Here is a 19,090-nt window from a genome sequence, read left to right as displayed (position 1 = left end):
TCCTGTGGCAAGGCCGATCCCACTTCTGATAACGGAGAAGGAGTATTTTCATGGTCTGCCATTTCGATTGCGCAGTAAGTCCCGATCGCGCCAAGAGCCCAATTCAAACTGACCACCCCTCAAATACCAGAGCTCATCTTCTTGCAACTTCTTGCTCTCCGGTTCTCTCTCTCTCTCTCTTGGGCGACCGGGCCTCACTCGACGACTACACCACTCTGGCAATGCCGTCGCGCTACGAGTAGAGCAAGAATTCCTAGAATCCATGTTTTACCAGGAACCAGCGGCTCTCTTGCCCTCCGGTTCTCTCTCTCTCTCTCTCTTGGGCGACCGGGCCTCACTCGACGACTACGCCACTCTAAAAGAGATCTGGCAATGCCGTCGCGCTACGAGTAGAGCAGGAATTCCTAGAATCCATGTTTTACCAGGAACCAGCGGCTTATGCTAAGCGACAACCAAATCTGAGCGCCAAATAACTTTAGCGTTCATCGAATTCAAATATTTCTGAGAACTGCGACATATACTTTATAGGGTCGGAAATATCTCCTTCACTGCGTTGCAAACTTCTGACTGAAATTATAATACTTTCTGCAAGGGTATACATTAAAAAATATGATTTTAACTAATTCAGGTCAATATCTTATATAGTGATCGAAATATGGTGAAAAATTAAGTTTGAACCCATTTTACCCTATTGTTTCAATGAGAGCTATAAGATATAGACGTCTGATCGGTACGCCCTTTTACCCTGATCATGGTATGCATAAAAAAATTCGATTTACAAAGATGCAAATATTTTCAATCCGTCCAAGCTATATCCGATTGTTCCAATGGAAGCTATAGGATATATACGTCCAATCGGGGCGCTTTTCAAACTTGATAACACGAATGTGAAAGTTTCAGATCGCTAGCTTTTCAACTAAGGTCGCAAAACGGTATTGAAACAGACAGACGGTCAGAAGGACAGACGGAAAGACGGACAGACGGACATAGCTGTACCGAGCCCTCTTTTGATCCTGATCAAGAATATAAATACTTTATGGGTTCGGAAACGTCTCCTTCACTGCGTTATAAACTTCTGACGAAAATTATAATATGTATATTCTGCAGGGGTATAAAAATTACCGATTTGTTTAAATTTGTTTGATTTTATTTTTGAGAAATTCGATTTTTTTCGGTAGTTAGGCAGTGCAGCTACACACTTAAAAATATTATATGTAGTTATCATGATCTTAAATTTTTATCGAAAATTTAATTTTTAGAAAAAGTAAATATAAAAGAACTATAGTGCTGCAAAGCTTTTTCGTTCATTTGTGCTATAGTTTTATGAGCTCTGGAGACCTAATTAAAATCAGTTGGAAAATGGTAGCTAACTCAAAATAAGAGTAAAAAAAACATTTCGTTTACGAGCTTAAGCATTATACTTTTTTTTGCCGGCTTAGACTGAGTTTAACATTAAATTCAAATCTTAATACATGAACACAGTTTTCGTATAGGCCCTGCGCGCGCATATGCTTTTAGAACCATTAATGAAATAACTGATTTTAATGAATTGTTTTCAACTTGGCGACCGTTTTGTGAACTTCTGTATAAATAGATACTATAATTGAGTTATTCTTACTTATTTCAAACAACTAGAAAGTCGTTCTTAAAGACAGGTACTTTGATATAATACATTAAACCGTTTATTTTCGAAAAAGTCGAAGAAAAAAAAAAGAAAAAACTACTACATTTAAGTTGTAAAAGCGAAAAATTTTTACAAAATTTTAAATTTTCTTTCGCAGTTTTAATATGACAATTTTCCACTCTGCTTAAGGTTGAGCAAAGTTTGTATTGATCAATATAACTCCATGAAAAATCGCTATTTAACTGATTTAATAAAAAATATTTTTAGAGGAGTTTTATTAACAACACAGTCAGGCTCGTCATTACTTTTTGCTTGACTTAAATACATATACTTATTTTGATCAGCTCTAACACAACCATGTACTTTATACAACGCAATTACTACATACAAAATAGCCATTTATTTGACTTTCAATAGTGACATGCTTAAGCAAAGTTTGTACATCAACACTGTAAAAAACATATTATATATGTAAGGGAAACCCCATCCAAGACTAAATGAACCGCTAAATAAATACAAAGAAAACTTTTTATACATCAAATTTAGTTTATTGTTAAGAAATGACATACCAAATTTTTTTTGAAATATATTTTTAACAAGAAAGAATGCAAACTTCGGCACGCCGAAGTTCATATACCCTTTCAAAAATTAAACATTTTTGAAAATATTAAAATTATGATTTACTTGCGTGTATGTTTAAAAACATTGAAGCTATGATGATTTGCAGCTCAATAATTAGATAGTTATTATATATATTTTTTTGTTTCTATGGGAGGTGTATGATTACGTCGTCTGAATTTGATTAAATTCAAACCGTTATTCTAAAATATTTAACCATTACTATATGTCGAAGAAATACAAAAAAATTAAGAAACAGCAAAGTTATAATTTGTTTGTATTTTTTTCCGATTGTTCCAATGGGAGCTATGTGATATAGTCGTCCGATTTTGATGAAATTTTAACCGTAATTCTGAAATATTTAACAATCACTTTCAATCGAAGAAATAAAAAAATTTAAAATCAGCAAAGTTATAATTTTTTAAAATTTGTTTTTTCGATTATTCCTATGGGAGCTATATGCTATAGTCGTCCGATCCAGCTGGTTCCGACTTATATACTACCTGCAATAGAAAGACAACTTTTGGGGAAGTTTCATGCAGGTAGTTTTAAAACTGAGGGACTAGTTTGCGTAGAAAAACTAGTCCGGATCGGACGTCTATAGCATATAGCTCCCATAGGAACAATCGAAAAAATAAATACAAAAAAATTATAACTTTTTAGTTCTTCGACATTTAGTAATGGTTAACTATTCCAGAATTACGGTTTAAATTTCATGAAAATCGGACGACTATATCATATAGCTTACCCTCTGCAAGGGTATAAAAAGGCAACCGCGTTACCTCGTAGCAAATGTATAGATACAGTGTTCAAAATTTTAAAACAATCAGTGTAGTAGTTTAAAATCTGGAACTGTAAGAAAACACGCTTTAAAGTTTTTGTTTGGACAGACGAGAACAAAACTTGTGGATACCTTCGTTTTCAAATTGAGAATACTCCACTCAAATTTATTGAAGCTCTTCTTGAGCCATTGTTACATTGTTTTACAAAAATAAATCGCCACCGAATTGACTGAACAGTTTTAAACCCTATAATAAAAGAGTACATTCTTGCACAGATAACTTCTGGAAACTGTGTGTAGCATCAAGCACAAATTAACAGAAATTAGAACCCAACCTAAACATAACATAATTGGCGAAGAGGAAAAAAGTAAAATACCAGCCGCAAGAACTAAACCGCTAGTGATTCAAGCCACGCGGGTGTTGGCGCTGACGCGCACTTTGCAGATGTACTGGCGGTCGACTCTCTGCCACCTATCATCCCTGGTAAGGGATGGGTCCTTTCAAGAAAACCCCCGAGCTGGTGCCAGCGCAGATGGAGCCAACGCGCGCTGTACCTTCAGCTGTTCCTTCGACTTTGTTTCGGGTTTTTTTGGAGTAAATTCTAGAATCTGTCAAGCTATGAACTTCAACAATCCGCCGATAGACCGGTTTTATTCAGATTTTACTGTCTACGAAAAAAGGGAAATTTGCGACTGTTAGACCCTTGTTGTCTTCGATAACATCTGCAAATAGCAGGTGATAGGTGGAATTTAGTGAAATTATCATATATAAAAATCTTTTCAGAGAGTTTGAAATACTGATGTTGAGGTAAACTATTGAAACATTTTAGGAATCGGTTTATAAATAGTTGAAACTCAAAGCTTCAGCACGCACCTGGAAATAATGTTGGTGTTGTGGTCTCCAAATCCCTTTTAAGAGAACTTTCTGTTATTATCGGGGAAAAATACAATTTGACCTGTTTAAATAGTAAGGGTAAATTGAGTTTAGACAAGAATCCGCAATATAGGTAGTTTGCAAGAACTTGGCAATTGAAACATCAGTTTCACCAATTGAGTTTAATCGGACTAATGAAGGTAATCATCAGAGATCTTTATTATGGCTGTTGAGAAGCTTTTCTAGGTACGAAACCCAGATTGAAAATTAAACATCAGAATTTTTTTGAAGAAATAATTGTGTCTGGTGTGCCAATGTTTGCTGAAAAGCTTTTGAGAGATAGGGAAGAATCGCTTTAGGCCTATATTGATTCAATCCGTTGGGTATTGGTATTATTTTTGTAATTTTCCACAGCTCAGGGCAGGTAGAAAAAAATGGCAGAGTAAAAAATATGTTTAATAAGTGGCAGTATAATCTTTTTACATTTTGGATTGAGGCGCTTGATTTTACTTTTAGTATTGCTTTAAGGACATAAAATTGTTATACACAGTTATCTATTATCACAGTAGGATAAAGTTAACGAGTTAAAGACAAGTTATCAGGTACTGGGACAAAGATGCTGGAACAAAGATGCTATTGAGGTGGTCAACACTAAAATGTGACTGATGGGTGATAGGTTTCTTACCTATTCGTAGGGTTTTTGACCAAGTTTTCTACTTATTTCTTGCTGCATGGATTTTTAAACTGTAACGTATACTTTTGGCTTAATGTTTTATGTTTATTGATGTATAGACTTTCGTACGTAATTTCCTGAATTTTACATATATATAAATCATTTATTCTATATCACTAACACTTTTTGTATATCAGGTTTCTCATATCAATGATATTTGTAATCCTACCATTAAACCAGTCTTGTTGGCTTGGGCTAAAGGACTTCTTGCGTAAGGGATCTAAATTATTATAAATTTGGGCAACATTGGATTGAAATTTGTGGAGTTTAAAGTCGACAGTAGTAATAAAATGGACTGAGCTAAAATCATATGTGTAAAACTCAGTTGATAAATTACTTTAAGTCCCTATATTCTAAGGAAATGTCCTTATACTGGATGTCTAGATTATATTGTAACGATCTACTGCCCATCTCCCACTCAACTCCAATACGAAAACACCAGTGGTTATTTTCTTTAATGCCTTTATTCCTTAAGGTCAACACGCTACGACGTTGTCATTTTCTCCGAATAACGAAAGGGTTACTGTACATCTGGTAACTTTCATTGCAATATGTTACAAATATGAGGTCATGTTTTGAGAGTACCGGAATTGGAATTTGATTATATAGAAGCATGTTTCAGTAGTGCTCGAACAATGAGTCGCATGACTGGAGTTGCAGTCGATTAACATGCTGCAGTTTAGATCCCCTGCTAGTATGATAATAGTATATTGTAGACTTAAGTTTGCCAGAGTAGGGAACAGTTCCATTTAGTCTATAGAGGCAACAAATTGGGATTTTTGATGGACTTTCAATAGCACTGCCATTTTTTTGGCTAGTATTTTGTGAAGACATTTTCAGTATTTTATGAAGATAAATTGCAGCTCCCCCTCCATTGCCATCTCAATCAGATCGAAATAAATTGTGTCCAGAACATTCAACAGCAATTATATTTATATTTATTGATATATTGTTAACAATGAACTGCTAACTTACACATATATTCTAAAAATAAATATAACTTAATCTAACTAAATTTTATATGATTCAAGAAAAGCATAAATGTTTGATGATATCCGATCAATAGAATTTTCCAAAGAGATTGCAGGATATACTGCATTATAGTTTGAACAAAGCACCCGATAAGGCTCATGAAGGGCAAAGTTGGATTTATAAATTGGCAAGTGAATAGAGTGAAAAGTACGAGTAAATCTTGAGGGAACAGCGATGTTAATATAGCTAAGGAGGAGGCCAGAATTCACGATGTTTTAAGACTTTATATCAATTAACATTAACCTTGAAGAGTAAGGTGGCAAACGCGTCACCGGGTCCCAATTCAGCTGTCGATGAGCAAATAATAAAAATTGCTTTTGAACTGACTCGATTAATTTTTGTTGATCAATATATTGAGGGCTCCAAACACATGCGCAGTATTCCAAAATATTACGAACCATGGAAATGTAAAGAGTCTTTGTTGTTTATGAAGGCTAAAACACCCTTAGCTTTACCAATGATGACAGAAATATGGCTTTTGAAACATAACTTGCTATCAAATAGGACATCTAGATCAGTTACTTGCGTAATACGATCTAAAGTAGAGTTTCCAAGATGGTAAGAGTGTATGTGGGCTGAAGTCCGGTAAAAGGACAAATATTTGCATTTAGCGTGGTTAAGAAGCAAAAAATTGTTGGAACATCATAATTGTAATTGATCCATGTCCGACTGTGGGCGAAGGTATGACATTTGGTCAGAGAATGATGGGCAAATTTTTACGTCGTCCGCATACATAAGAGTAGAGGCAAATGACACTACTTTTGGAAGATCATTAATAAAAAGAACGAAAAGTAGTGGCCCCAGATGACTTCCTTGGGGGACACCAGAAAAAACATTTACGACGGAGGAAAGTTGGTTATTGAAGAGAACGCGTTGAGTTCTGTTTGAAAGATAGACCGAAATACAGTTAAGTAAATTAGGTGGAAAACCAAGATGAGATAGTTTATGAAGGAGAAGGCTATGACATACTGAATCAAATGCCTTGCTGAAGTCAGTAAAAATAACGTCAGTTTGGCATTTATTTAGGAAACTACGGTGGATGAGAGTAGAAAATTCAAGAAGATTAGCAGTAGTCGACCGATGTTTTACAAAGCCATGCTGTGCGGGAGACATGTTGGAGGCACACATATGTTGAGTGACTAGCTGCTCGAAAACCTTAGGTATGGCAGAAAGTTTGGCTATAGCACGATAAGTTTCGACATCGGACGTTGAGCCTTTTGTATGAATTGGAATAATAAAATTTTCATTCCAAATTCTCGGGAACTCTGTAGATAATAAAGATAAGTTAAATAGAATAGTGATTGGCCAAGACAGAGCTTCGGCACAGTTTCTTAGTACACAGGTAGTAGAGAGTAGGTTGACTGAAAAATGTTTGCAAAAACATTACAAATGTCTAAAAAAGATGATTCAGTTTGGTTGTGTAAATATATAGTTGAAGGATACGCGTTTGATTTTCTTTTGGAGTTTACAAAGAAGTAAAAACTTTTCGGAACATTACGAATGTTTTCTCTACTTTGAGCGATGTAGCTTTCATGTGGCATTAATAGACAGCGCACGGTTCATGACATAATTGGAAAAAGCCACCGCTGAATTGGATTTTAAGTATTTTTATACAACCTCAATTTTTTGTTTTTGAGGTAAGACAAGTGTCTTTTACACCATGGGGGCTTAGATGTATCACTTACCGATACCTCAGGAACGAAAAGATTGATCGACGACTGCAATGCCTAATTAAAGGATGACACTGCACCCTCTAGGTCATTACATGATTTTAAGGAGGATCAATCAATAGCACTCAAATAAATAACGTCAGTTTGGCATTTATTTAGGAAACTACGGTGGATGAGAGTAGAAAATTCGAGAAGATTAGTAGTTGTCGACCATTGTTTTACAAAGTCATTCCGTGCGCATGTATGTTGAAGTTGACAAGTGATCAGCTGTTCAAAAAGCTTAGGTATGGCAGAAAGTTTGGCTATACCACGATAATTTTCGACTTCGGACCTTGAGCCTTTCTTATGAATTGCAATAATAAATATTCATTCCAAATTCTCGGGAACTCTGAAGATAATAAAGATAAGTTAAATAGAAAAGTGATTGGCCTAGACAGAGCTTCGGCACAGAGCTTCGGCACACAGCTAGGGATATTATCAGGGTAAGGCCGCCTTAGTCTGAATTTTTGCAACGATCTCAACATTCAACAAGGCAGAGAAAAGGGAGGGCTTCTGAGGACTAGCTAGAGTGTCGTTATTAACAAATATTATGTCAAGAAGTCTATCCATATGGTTCTTTACAAAGTTTATCTGGCCCAGAGACAAGTTCGTCAGGCCGTCGATAAAGTCGTGCTGGCTTTCGGCAAAAAGGAGATTGGAGTCCAATGAAGAGATCCAAGACACGTTAGATATGTTAAAATCTCCCATTATAATAAGGTGGTCCTCATCGGCAATAGAAGAGGATACTAATTGAATGGCAGACAGGTGCATTAAATAGAGAGAAGTATCAGATCTAGGAGGAATGTAAGAGCAAGTTATATAAATATTAATGTTATTGATATTAATTTTAACTGCAACGAATTCAATGGAAAGAGGGTGTTTAAAAGGAAAAATCTCCGATGAAAGTGAGTTGTGAACTGCAATCAACACGCCACCGCTCATTTTTTTATTTTAAAAAAAAAAAAAAAAAAAAAAAAAAAAATTTAAAATAAAAAAAAAAAAAAAAAAAAAAAAAAAAATTTTAAAATTTTAAAAATTTTATTTTTTTTTTTTTTTTTTTTGGTTTTTTTTTTTTTTTTTGTTTTTTCCGTGTTTTTTGTTTTTTTTACTTTATAAAAAAAAAAAAAAAATTTAAAAAATTTTTATATAAAAAAATAAAAAATAAAAGAAAAAAAAGAAAAAAGGGAAGGGGGGAGAGAGGGAAAGGTAAAAAAGTTTTAAGGTTATTTCTAGCTCTTTTTTTTGTTTTTTAAAAAAATATATAAATATTTTTTAAAGGGGGGAAAATCTTTCGAAAGGTAAAAAAAAAAAAAAAAAAAATTTTTTGAGAGCCAAAGGCCTTAATAAAATCTGTATATCATTATGACCGGCAGTACATGTAGTGACGATGCGCACCAAGACCGTGTGCATAGAAGACTAGTATATATAGTTGCAGAATCGAAATTCTACTGTGTTAATCCTAATTCTTATCTTAATCGCTAAAACTAAAGGGATTGCATACCAAGATTTTGAGAAAATTAATTGTTTCAGGAGAAAGGCGGTACTAAACATTTTTTTAATTGCAGTTCTTGAGCCCGGGTTGGTAAAATATGTATATTTAGCATAGTTGAAGTTTTGTTAAAAATACGCCTCGAATGAAACAAAAATTTGGATCCGATGCTCTGTTCAAAAGTTATTCAAACAAGAAAGAAAGCAAACTTAGGCAAGCCGAAGTTCATATACCCTTGCAGCTACAAGTATTGCATGAATTAAACATTTTTGAAAACATTAAAATTATGATTTACTTGCGTATATGTAAAAACATTGAAGCTATGATGATTTGCAGATCAATAATTAGATAGTTATTTTATATATTTTTATTGGTTCTATGGGAGCTATATGATAGAGTCGTCCGATTTTGATGAAATATAAACCGTAATTCTAAAATATTTAACCATTACTATATGTCGAAGAATTACAAAAAAAAATTAAAAAACAGCAAGCTTATAATTTGTTTGTATTTTTTTCCGGTTGTTCCTATAGGAGCTATATGATATAGTCGTCCGATTTTGATGAAATTTAAACCGTAGTTCTGAAATATTTAACAATTACTTTCTGTCGAAGAAATAAAAAAAAATTAAGAAACAGCAAAGTTATAATTTTTTGAAATTTATCTTTTCGATTGTTCCTATGGGAGCTATATGCTATAGTCGTCCGATCCAGCTCGTTCCGACTTATATACTACCTACAATAGAAAGACAACTTTTGGGAAAGTTTCATGCAGATAGCTTTAGAACTGAGGGAATAGTTTGCGTAGAAACGGACGGACAGACGGACATGGCTAGATCGACTCGTCTAGTGACGCTGATCAATAATATATATACTTTATAGGGTCGGATATGTCTGCTTCACTGCGTTGCAAACTTCTGACTGAAATTATAATACCCTCAGCAAGGGTATTAAAATACTTTGTTTTATAAAATGAAAACTTGTCGGTGCCTGTTTGTCAGTCTCAAAAAATTTTAAGGACTTGTTTTAAAATTTTGGAAAAATTCTTTATGTGTTGGGCAAGTTGTTAAATGGTGCAAAGCAATACTTGTACTTAGGGCAGTAAGATTTACATGAAAATTAGTTAAGAAAAGCTATATATTGCTCATTCAAGGTCACGTCGATTCTAAAGAAATCGCTGTTCATCGAGGCTATTTTGTTCACGGGTTTGGGATCTGGCCCGCTTTAATAGACAATTACCCAGTTTTCTCGATATAAAACAGTTTTGTAGCTACCCAACATGTCAACCATATCCGAAGAAGAAGATCGAACAGCCTCAAACTGCAAATAACTTAGCAAGATGATGACCCTAGTTACCGGATTTGTCAACCATGTCCGAAGAAGAAGACCAAACATCGAGTACTACAGAATTGTCACGACCATCCGACTGCCGGACGCCTGGGAAGCCGAAATGGTCCCACTCCGAAGTGCAACATTGTTATTTCGAGAGCATCTTTCACGGCGTTCCTGATATCATACATGGATACAACTCAGGGGTGTACCCTCTACGGAACCCAATGGAACTAGCTAACAGGACAATTAAAACCAAGGGCATTCTGGCTAGACGAAGCTGTGCAGAACACCTGGGATGAGCTACTGCACCAACATGTGTATCTCCGACACTACGGTGTTTAGCTTAGCCTTCGTAGTGCAAGAAATAGAAACTTGACTGCCCAACAACTTGCTTGACCAGGTCACTCCTAGTCAGGCCAGAAGACGTCCAATATCAGAGAATAAACCTGAACGGATGCAACCAGTCACAACCAAAACCCAGCGGTGTTGCAAACTACTGTTAGACAACATTCCCGCTAGAAAAACAAATTTAAGAAGCACATTTTTACTCTAAGCTACTCACAGGATAGTCAAAACATGAAGACGGTATTTAAGAAATGCTAATTTTCCTATTTATGCGAGACTTCCTCGGCAGGCTCTGTACCTCACGGCAGGCAGCCCACAATAATTGCCATCGGGTCATCATCGTCATCCGACTCGTCCTAGGGAACATTAAAGCGAGAAGAGTGGGCGAAAAAAATGAACTAATTTAAATAGCAAAAATTAAATATCGTGGACTTATAAATTGAAAGTACGAAGTTACTTTCATGTAGTTTTTAGCATACCTTTTCTTAGTTTCCATTTTTCGCCCAATTTCGCACGGTAGTGGCGATCATGGTGGTGGGAGCAGTCCGGACTTTCTAGCGTAATATCTACATAGTTTTCCTTAGGGCCAGAGTTCGCAAAATACAAAACAAAAACAAATTGTTCCTCACACGATCTCTGTAGCAGGGACATGGGATGGGACAATTGATAATGCTCTGAATCTCGTGTTGAGTTCTGATGTTATTTCGCTGTATTTTCGCAAAACATGTGGTTTATTCAATCTTCAAGTTGATATGTTGTTGTTGTTAGCGTCATAGATAAAAGTGAGCTGCGCTTCCACGCTAAAATAAGATGTGGCTTAAGTTTATAGAATGTTATGCGTGGCGCAGTTGTGAGGACGCTCAAGGCACCTCACATTTTCCCACTCAAACAAACCCAGTATCTCAGCCATTGAAGGCAGTATTATGTTAAATTCTCAATAGATGTTAAGTTTCCAAATATAGATTTAGATATAGCGCACCCGTGAGCATGCGAGCGTGCTGTAAAGCTCCTGCGTCCTGTTAAAAGTAAGCTTAGTGCGATGCCGCGAGCGTGCTGTTAAGTGCGAGCGTGCTGTTAAAGTTATCGCAATCACCCGTGAACATGCAAGCGTGCTATTAAGCAAAGCGTGATGGTATAGGCAAGCTTAGCGCGGATGGCGCAAACGTGCTGTTAAGCGCGAGCGTGCTGTTAAAGGCAAGCTTAGTGCTGATAACGCGAGCGTGCTGTAAAGCGCAAAAACAAGCGTGTCGACGTGGCACAGCGATCAACTGAGATCGCTCTCTTTCTTTCGCGGCAGCCGAACGGGACGGACCACCAGTAAAACTCAGCGGAAGGAACCAGCAGACGGCGACATCAGATCAAGCTCAGGAGTAAGATAAGCAACAGAGATCAGAGGCAGGCAGTACTGAGTGCGAAGGTTAGGGAGAATACAAGAATAAATAAAAGGAAGATAAATTGTGAAACTTAAAACCCCAAGTGACGGTAATAAAATTTAGTGAACTTCGCGGAGTGTTCTTTCGGGTTGGCCAGGTTGCCGTATTGCGTTTTCGAGGTCTGTTTTCTCTACGCAACGCGAACACCAAAGCTACCCACGTGCTACTCCAGGTCGGGCAAGTTCTCGTGTTGCGTCTCCGAGGTTTGTTTTGTCTACGCAATATGAACGCTTACCATACCGGAGAAAAGCGCGGGAAAACTACCGCCGGCCTCTTTCTACTCACGTCCAGGTTAGGGACAGCTAATAAAATTTAGTGAACTTTGGGGAGTGCTTTTCCGGGTTGGCCAGGTTGCCGCATTGCGTTTCCGAGGTCTGTTTTCTCTACGCAACGCGGACACCGAAGCGACTCACGTGCTACTCCAGGTCGGGCAAGTTCTCGTGTTGCGTCTCCGTGGCCTGTTTTCTCTACGCAATAAGAACGCTTACCAGACCGGAGCAAAGCGCGGGAAAACTACCGCCGGCTTTTTTCCTACTCACGTCCAGGTTAGGGACAGGCTAGTAAAATTTAGTGAATTCCACCGAGGGGCTCTCCGGTCCAGGCTTCTGAGTTGCGTCTCCGAGGTTTGTTTTCTCTACGCAACGTGGACGCCAAATCTGCCCGCGTGCCCATTCACGACGTACAAGCTCCCATATTTTCGTTTTTCGGGGCTTTCTCTGCGCTATCCGAAAACTTGCCGGACGGCCAAAATTCCCCCGATTTCCCCGCGCTTCCCCCTTCGCTCCGCGCAGGGCCCAGTCGAGATCCCCACAAGTTAAATCTACGCCGGTCCCGTTTTCGTGTGGCGTTTCCGAGGTCTGTTTTCTCTACGCAACACGGACGACGGAGCCGGCCACATGATCCCGATAACAAAATCCCGGCGGCAACTCCCAGTCCCGTTTCGTCTCCTGTGTTTCTTCAAATTACCTGTAGAGGACTCTGGCCGGACTGAAGCCTATCCCAGCCTATTAAAAAAATCCTTACAATTTGGCGCCCGAACAGGGACGACCTAGGTATCCTGTAGGAGTTGGGTTTTTTTTTAGTATCAACCACATGACTTAAAGACCCATGTCCAGCCGTGAGATTTTGTTTTGATTAGGAGCACCCAAGACTTAAAAGCCTAGACAAAGAGTAAATAGGGAAATCAGTACTGCCACTTACGACAACGCCAATCGAATCCGCAACTGCGCCGCCCACCACGAGCATCCAACGAGCGCCCAGGATGGGGCGTCCTTTTCGATGGACAAACCGACCCCCTGCACTTCATGGAACGAGTCGAGGAAGGCGCTACAGCATACAGCGTACGGAACAGCGAACAGCCGCGCCGAAGGCTGGTACCGAGCCTACCAGATGCACGCCGTGCCCTGGGAAACTTTCAAGCGGGAGTTCTTGGAGTTTTTCCTCCCGCCACGGTATTATCAGCGCCTGGAGGATGCGATCAGGGCTCGCCACCAGCAAGGCGGCGAGCCTTTCAAGTTCTATGTGGTAGAACTACGCCTGAAAGCTTGAAAGGATCTACGAGAACCTGCTGCCGGAGTATCAACTCTTCATAAGGCGCCATGAATTCTCCTCACTGGAAGGGTTGACGCAACTAGCCACCGCGTTTGAAATAGCTCGGGATCGAGACCCAGTAAGACAAGCAGCACTAGTCCCATCCGCCAGTGGTAGCTACACTACAAGGAGCATCCCTCCGCCCGGCGAGAGCCCATACGACCAGCGACTACACCTTTCGGCACACCGAGTCCAGTGATATCAAACCGGATAATCCCCAGGAGGCGGAAACACCCGTCGACGTGGCCCGAGCCTGCAATCGCTGCGCGGAGGTGGGACACTTCGTCCGGGAATGCCAGAACACACCAGTCCTATACTGCTGGGACTGCGGGAAACCGGACACCACCACCATTGACTGCTGCCGCCAGTCGGGAAACAGCCGGGGTCCTCGCACACACAGGGAGCAGGCGGCGACCCACCCAGCGCTCCCTCACCATTAGATCCACCTCTCCGTTTGACGGGAGGCCGGATCGTCGCCACGGTTTCCATCGAGGGACAACTCTTCTCAGCCTCCATAAGCTTTGTCAGCGAAGCGGTCGCCAACCGACTCGATTCGGGTGGAAACATCAAAGAGGTTCGCACCCAAATATCCTAGGCCTAGGCCAACAACCTGTCCGCATCACCCTCCTGGTCCTGCCAACGATATTGGACGAGGTGATCCTCGGGATTGAATTCCTCTGCAGCATCCGGGCAACCCTAATCTGCGGTCAAGTGCCACACGAAGAGCCGACCCAGGCCCAGTCATCCGAGCAGCGCCCACAGCGGCGATCACCCACCACCGGCTCTTACACAGCGGACAACAAGGACCAACGAGGGGGCCATAACGGGTCCCATACCCGCCCCAAGGCATCACATCACGTCGACCGCGGGCCAGAACCCAACCCCAGTTCCATAGGAGCACACGCCACCACCGATCCTCCCCAACACTACTACGGAAATAACAACGGCCGATGTCACCATCAAGAAAAACCAGTACAACCTCCAGCCGCTACTGGATGCCGTCATGGCCAAGAAAAGGAACCCTTTTCGAAAGTATCTCGCGAGTCAGGAACGCTTAGCCAGCACAACGACAGGAACGTCCCCGACGACCCGGAAACGTCACAATCGTCCCTGGGAAGCCCGCAGGGAATCGGGAAGTATCAACTACCCGCCCAACCGGACACAGAGAACGCTCAGAGGCGCAATCCGTTCCGGAAGCATGGCCCTCACGGACACCTGGCCACAGTCGCGGAATCGCCGCCGGAATCGCTAGTGTCTGAAAACCTCTCGACGCGAAAACGCTCCGGTTCCTTCAAGAGGAGCTTAGGCACTTCGAGCATCTGCAAGGAACAACGGATAAAGCCGAGCACACAATCACTCTTCGGGAAGATAAACCGCTGAAACAGCGGTATTATCCCAACAACCCGGCCATGCAGCGTATCATCAACGAGCAGGTGGACGAACTGCTACAGGACGGACGAATCGAACCCTCTCGAAGCCCGCACAGCGCACAGCTGGTGCTGGTCCGAAAGAAAACAGGGAAATGTGCGTTGACTATCGTCAACTCAACGCACACTCCATAACCGACGCGTACCCGCTTCCACGCATCAACCATATCCTGAAACGTCTACGGAACGCTCGGTACATCTCCACGTTGGACCTCAAAAACTGGTACTGGCAGATTCCCATGGCAGAAGCCAGTCGAGAATGCACCGCATTCACTGTCCCTCGACGTGGACTCTTCCACTGGAAAGTCATGCCGTTTGGACTTCACTCCGCCCCAGCGACTTTCCAACGAGCCCTGGACAGCGTCATCGGCCCCGATATGGAACCCCACGCCTTCGCTTATTTGGACGACATCATCGTCAGCGGGGCAACGTGGGAGGAACATGCGCGCAATCTGAGGGAAGTCTTCCGGCGCCTTCGAGAAGCGAATCTGCGCTTAAATCGGGGTAAGTGCAAGTTCTTCCAAAGAAGATTAGTGTATTTGGGTCACCTGATCAGCGAGGAAGGCATCAGGACAGATCCCAACAAAATCCAGGGACTACATCCTCCGACTAACATCAAGCAACTTCGCCGCCATCTCGGAATCGCATCTTGGTACAGATGTTTTATCCAAGACTTTGCCTCCCTAGTACAACCAATGTCGCGTCTTCTGAGGAAGGGAGTAAAGTGGACCTGGGAAGAACCCCAACAGCAGGCGTTCGATTTACTTAAGGCGCGACTGACGTCCGCCCCGGTATTGGCCTGGCCAAATTTTGAGTATAAGTTCCAACTTCAGACGGACGCCAGCGACAAAGGACTCGGCGAGGTCCTCACCCAGAACATTGAGGGCGACGAACGAGTAATCGCCTACGTGAGCCGTCGACTCGAGCGGGCAAAGGAGAACTACTCGGCCACGGAAAAGGAGTGCCTCGCCATTGTGTGGGTCACCCGAAAGCTACGTTGCTACCTAGCGGGTTATAAGTTCGACGTGATCACAGAACACCTGGCCCTCAAATGGTTGAATTCCATTAACAATCCCACGGGACGGATAGCTCGGTGGGCATTGGAACTTTAACAGAACCAGTTCGACGTACTTTACCAGAAGGGTAAATACAACGTGGTCGCCGACGCCCTCTCCCGGCAACCACTTGGAAGACTCCAGTTACTCGCGGAACTTAAGTGCCACTGCAAATGCAGGAGCATGTCCAAAGACGTCCCGAGAAATTTCCGAACTACTCCCTGGATAATGGACAGCTCTATAGACACAGAGGGCATCCCACAGGCGTCAGGGTAGGCAACCCCTGGAAGCTGTGCGTACCCCGAGAACAGCGTCAACGCGTACTAGGAGAATGCCACGACCATCCCTCCGCCGGGCACCTGGACATCCGGAAGACACTCAGGAGGATCGCACAACGTTACTTCTGGCCTGGACTTCATCGGGACGTGGTACGGTATGTGACTAGCTGTCTGATCTGCCAACAGTACAAGGTTAGCCAGCGTAAACCAGCTGGCAAGATGCTCACTCGGCAACCTACGGAGCCGTTCGCGTTCGTCGGAGCCGACTTCGTTGGACCCCTTCCCCGGACCCGACGCGGAAACACCATGCTCCTGGTTTTCATCTATATATTCTCCAAGTGGGTAGAGCTCATCTCATTGAAGAAGGCCACTGCCGCCCAACTGGATTTCGGATTTCGAGAAAGGATCCTCTCTCGCTTTGGAGCCCCCGGGAGGTTGATTTGCGACAACGGCACGCAATTCACCAGTCGAAGCTTCCGGGCGTTCTGCCGGAACAACGGTATTCAACTGGAATACACCGCTCCGTACTCCCCACCAGCAAAATCCGACGGAGCGCGCCAACCGTACTATTAAGACAATGATAGCATAATATGTGAATCAGGATCATCGGACATGGGACCAACTACTGCCCGAGATCTCCCTCGCCATAAACACCAGCATCTCAGATAGCACGGGGTTTAGTTCGGCTTATCTAGTAGAAGGTCGGGAGCCTAGGTTGCCAGGTGCCCTCTTCGATACGGTCGCATCCGACTTACATGCCTCGCCATTGGACCCAACGGATCGTGCCAAAAGACTTGAGGAAGCGTTCCGCACCGCCCTGGAAACCAATCAGCTTCTCAGGAACAAAGTCGACACTACAACCTGAAGCGACGCGAGTGGCGACCCCAATAGGTTCACAGGTGCTAGGGCTACAGCAGGTTGGCGGCCGGCGTACAGCTGGCATAGGCGATCTGAAAAAATATCGTCCGCGCGAAGAACAACACGACGGCTCTATAGAAGACCCCAGAAGGAGCGGTTCTCAACCCAAAATTTATGACATACTCGATACAACTCTACCAGGGCAGGCGTAAGCGACGAAGCTAGTATCAATTTACCTTTAAGCGGGAAAATTGTATCGAATAGGCTAGTTAAAGATAGTTTGGTCTTCGCACTCAGGTTAGGCAAGTTAGGTAACGTAGTACTAGGCTAACTATTTGGACACCCCGGACCGCCGTCTGCACCCCCCGCTCTCGTAGCATCTATCCAGGCTCAGGATCGCCGGCGCGTGCGATATCTTCGCCAAATCGACGGCGCTAAATTTCGCGTCAACGTGACCGCTCGGGGGGAAGTCATCGTGGCCCTCTGCCCACTTCTTTAACCACCCCGAAGTAAAGGGGGGGTGTGAGGACGCTCAAGGCGCCTCACATTTTCCCACTCAAACAAACCCAGTATCTGTCGACCTTTCATAAAATCACGTGATGTACAGTAATGACAGTAGAGAGCTGCGAATGTCTGAAGCTTTGTCGACGAGATGCTGTAATTGTGAAGTATCGGGCTTCGCTAGAGTTCGAAGCGCGAATAAACTAGAGTTGCAGCCCAGAAATATGAGCATGTCGTTGTCGTACCTTGACTTCAACAGCTCTTTAGCCTTTAGATAGTTATGTTCCGAAGTGGGTCTTTAGACCTTGGGGTCTTGTTTGATGGTATATTTTTGCTGAGCACCTAAACTCTATTATACCCAAAATAGTATGCATTTATTTTAAACTTACACACTATTCAGCATATGTGCGCTCCAAATTAGATTATGCCTCATTCATATGGAACCCTACGGCTTCTTCGCACGTTAATAGAATTGCGCGCATTCAAAAAAAAAATTGTCAAATTTGCTCTTTCTTCAATTAATTTTGCTGACCCTTTGCCGTCTTATTCTAGCAAAAGATTGACAAAACCCATCTTTCTCACGAACCATTTTTTATAGAGAACTGTAGGACTAATTACGCCCTTAATGAGCCTATTTGTCGGGCTCTATGATTATATAATGATTTACCACCTAGCATGCGGTTCGACTTCAGTTGTGCGTTATTCTTAAGTTTAATATTTTTTAGCTTGTTATGTTTAGTTTTAAGATATATATAATAAAATTTCCGAACCATAAGTTTAATATAATAAAAAACTTTATTTAATTTATTTATTAAACTGGTTACAATATTTTTTAATTGGAAGAACACTGACTGCCTTAAGAGAAGTCTCGAACTGAACTCGCTTCTTAACTTCAACTTCTGTTGCATTTTCAGTTGAAGCCGTCTGGAAAATACTAAAACGAACCGATACGTCAGCAGGTCCCGCTATCGATAAGATTCGGTGGTGACACCTACTATTGATAGCGGGAGAGGATTTAGCTTTTTAAATTTAGCCCGGTTCGCTCGTTAGCTGGGTTAAATAGCCTTGAATACGTTCGCTGACCCATCTTGAGAGAGCGGGGGGGAAAATGGCGAACGACTTTGGTGTAGGTCAGGGTTTTGCTTTAGTTGCTGCAATAAGTCTTAGGAGAACAGTCGTGGAAAAATAAGTTCATATGTGCATTATTGGTGTTTAGATTAATTAAAGTGAGTGGTTATTTATTTGCAATAAACTTATGAATAACAGTGTTTTTTGTAAATATTAAAGCCACCGGGGACCCTATCTAGAGGGCCCCGGAAATTTAAAAGAAGTAAAGAATAGCCGCAGCAGCATTGGCCGCAGCAGCATTGGCCGCAGCAGCATTGGCCGCCGCAGCTTCAGCCGCAGCAGCA

At 41.8% G+C, this 19,090-nt stretch overlaps 1 protein-coding gene across 2 annotated transcripts in view; it reads left to right on the top strand.

The window, feature by feature from the left end:
• Positions 1-1,520: 1,520 nt before the first annotated feature.
• Positions 1,521-19,090, top strand: part of LOC121467315 (synaptosomal-associated protein 25) — a 461,557-nt gene continuing 443,987 nt past the window's right edge. The window contains exon 1 of one of the 2 annotated variants that reach the window (XM_041708700.1): positions 1,521-1,655. The gene's annotated coding sequence lies outside the window, so the exon portion shown is untranslated. The remainder of the gene's footprint in view (positions 1,656-19,090) is intronic. The other variant, XM_041708699.1, reaches the window with a different exon arrangement.

Source organism: Drosophila elegans, unplaced genomic scaffold (assembly GCF_018152505.1).
Source record: "Drosophila elegans isolate 14027-0461.03 unplaced genomic scaffold, ASM1815250v1 contig_37, whole genome shotgun sequence".
Lineage (NCBI taxonomy): Eukaryota > Metazoa > Arthropoda > Insecta > Diptera > Drosophilidae > Drosophila > Drosophila elegans.
The sequence above is the reverse complement of the archived record's forward strand: the minus strand, read 5'-3'. Positions and strand labels throughout refer to the sequence as shown.